Genomic DNA, 2886 nt, shown 5'->3' on the forward strand with positions numbered 1-2886 from the left:
TATATATATATATATATATATATATATATATGTGTGTGTGTGTATGTATATATATTTCAAGATGCACACACGTATAGATATCTAGAATTACATTTAGGCGTATATGCATGTGTGTCCGGGTGTGTGTGTGTATATGTGTATGCATGCGTTCGTGTGTGTGTATGTGCATATGTATGTGTCTGTAGTTTATTTGTGGGTTAACAAGGTTACCATTAGTTCCATGCCAAGAGAAATCTCTCAACAATTACCACGCTTGTTACATGGAACGTTCGTGATGAGAATACACGAAGCTATACGAGACTTTACAGGATATGGGGAGGGATAGATAAACAGATTATGAGCGGTAATTTCTGAGAAAATCCTATTTATTGTCTCCCTTGAAATCTTTGTAGGGAGTTGCGTTCACCATGAATTAAGTTGACTTGAGCTAGGATTTGCGCTCACCATGAATGGATTAAATCCTTAAACATTTCACGTGAGTACATTCGTGCATGTTCAAATTTATAAATATAAATATAAGTATATACGTATGCGCACTTGCACATCCATACAAAATATATGTACACATACACACACCAAACACACACATATGTACATATATACATACAGACATATGCATATATATACACACACATCTGCATTATGTGATTTGTTCGTATTTGAATATGTGTCCAAAATTGTGGAATTTCATATTTTGACACCAAACTTGGTCTCTGGGATTGTAAATTCATAAGTTTGTATTTGTATTCTGTGAATCACATGATGCCATGAATATGTACAATGCACATATATCTCTGTAATAAGGGAATCCCGAATAAGTTTACGGGAAATGTGTCTTTCATGCATAATGTTCATGTAATGCATATAATTGATGTGCAGAAAAAGTCTTATCCAGGTTAGAGGGGTGGCAAAGTGAGTAGTGGGGATCATGATTGAAGTTTCCATGTATGAATTGTTGCCCGTGCATTCTGGAAGAGAAGGTTTCCCCACAAATATTCACCGTTGATACTATGACATTTAGTTTTTCGGTAATGCCGAGCTCGCATTACCCATCATCATCCCTCAAACAATTAGTTGATAGCATTAGTAGGCATGTGTCCAATCTATGCGCGTGGTCAAGTGATCATGGTTCTGCTCTCAGGATCACAAGATCGTGGTCACGACTCTCAGACCGGTGGTGCGCTGCTCCAGTTCACTCAGCAGCAATCACTGCGGTGGACTGGCGTTCCATTCTAGGAGGATGCTGGCCTACTTGCCTAGCCAGCGGGGTGGCAACATTTAAAAGCTACAACAGTACAAAGAAGTGCATTGCGACCAGCGGTGTATAACAGCATAAGATAATCTGGTTGATACAGTGATATTGTGTTATGTATCCAAAATCATTTGAGTGTGATTTCGTAGCATGTACCATACTTTCACTATTTTAGGCACCTGTGTAATCGCAAACAATTACAAATACCCTCTCGGCCTTTCTAACCCTTGATTCAATGGGATACCGCGTATGTGTAAGTTAGAGGAAGAAAGGTATGAACCAGTACGATACTCGTTTTCATCTGAGTATACTGGGTCAACTTGAAATGACGTGACTTGGTCAAGGCAAGACACAACGTACCGCCTGGTCCAGGAATAGAACAGAACCCACTACCTTATGAACGTTACCTTAACACCCCAACTGCTAGGTTATGATTTAAGCTGACATAAGTGCTTTTCTTGGACTATTTTTCCTTCTCTCCGGACTTTTCCTCTTACCTCTTTCTGACGAAGAGCTATGCTCGAAACGTTACAGCCACCCTTTTTTTTATCTTAAACTGAGCAACAACCTAATATATTCATATGTACGTCCTATTGACTTTTGTTGTTTTGTTTTTATTTTTATACACATACATTTTTCATTGGTGTGTGTGTGTGTGTGTGTGTGTGTGTGTGTGTGTGTGTGTGTGTGTGTGTGTGTGTGTGTGTGTGTGTACTAACGAGTGCGTGTACTAACGAGTGTATCTATTAAGGTAAAGGAAAAATATACTCTTGGTTCATCATATTCTTCGGGCCTCAAGCAGCACTTTTGAATACGTGGTGACTTTCGTCACCCACTAATGAACTCAGAACTGTAGATGTTACATAGGCTGAAAGTTCTATCTTTCGAAAAGCTTTGATTTAATTGATTCAGTCATTTAACTTCTGTAAACGGGAAATTTTTTTTCTGTGTGTAGTTATTTCAAAGTAGTCATAATTTCAGTTGTACTGTAGGTTTACATTTAATCTGCTTAGTTTGCAGTAATGAAGAAAATGTTTGAAAATCATACTTTTCCAATCACAAATACACATTTCGGTCAATGGGCTTCGTTCAACAATGCTGTGCAGAACTAAGGTAGATAATGTTGTAGATGTTGTTGTTACTGTTATCGTTGTTCTCTCTTTGTTAGAATGACGAGTGACAGAGGTTAATTTACAAGAATAGATTAAGGTAATGAATGTAGTCAGAATTAGTTTTGACTCGATTTGTTTTTCAAACCAGGAAGATGATTAGGGAGAGAGGCAAGGAAGAAAGAAAAAGAGAAAAACAGATAGACAAACAGACAGCAGGAGAGGCAGGCAGAGGGAGAAAGACAGAGATAGCCAGAGAGATAGACAGACAGGCAGACAGAACGACTGGTAGATAGCTAGATAGGTAGCTAAATAGAGAGAGAGAGAGTGAGAGAGAGAGAGACAGACAGACAGACAGACTGATTGACGGACGGACGGATATGCAGAGACAGACAGATTGGCGGAAAGTCGGAAAGACAAACAAAAAATAGATAAATAGATAGATAGATAGATACATGCATACATACATACTTACACGGATTGATAGAAATAGACAAACAGGCAAAAAATAGATAGATAGATAGA

Source organism: Octopus bimaculoides, chromosome 3 (assembly GCF_001194135.2).
Source record: "Octopus bimaculoides isolate UCB-OBI-ISO-001 chromosome 3, ASM119413v2, whole genome shotgun sequence".
Lineage (NCBI taxonomy): Eukaryota > Metazoa > Mollusca > Cephalopoda > Octopoda > Octopodidae > Octopus > Octopus bimaculoides.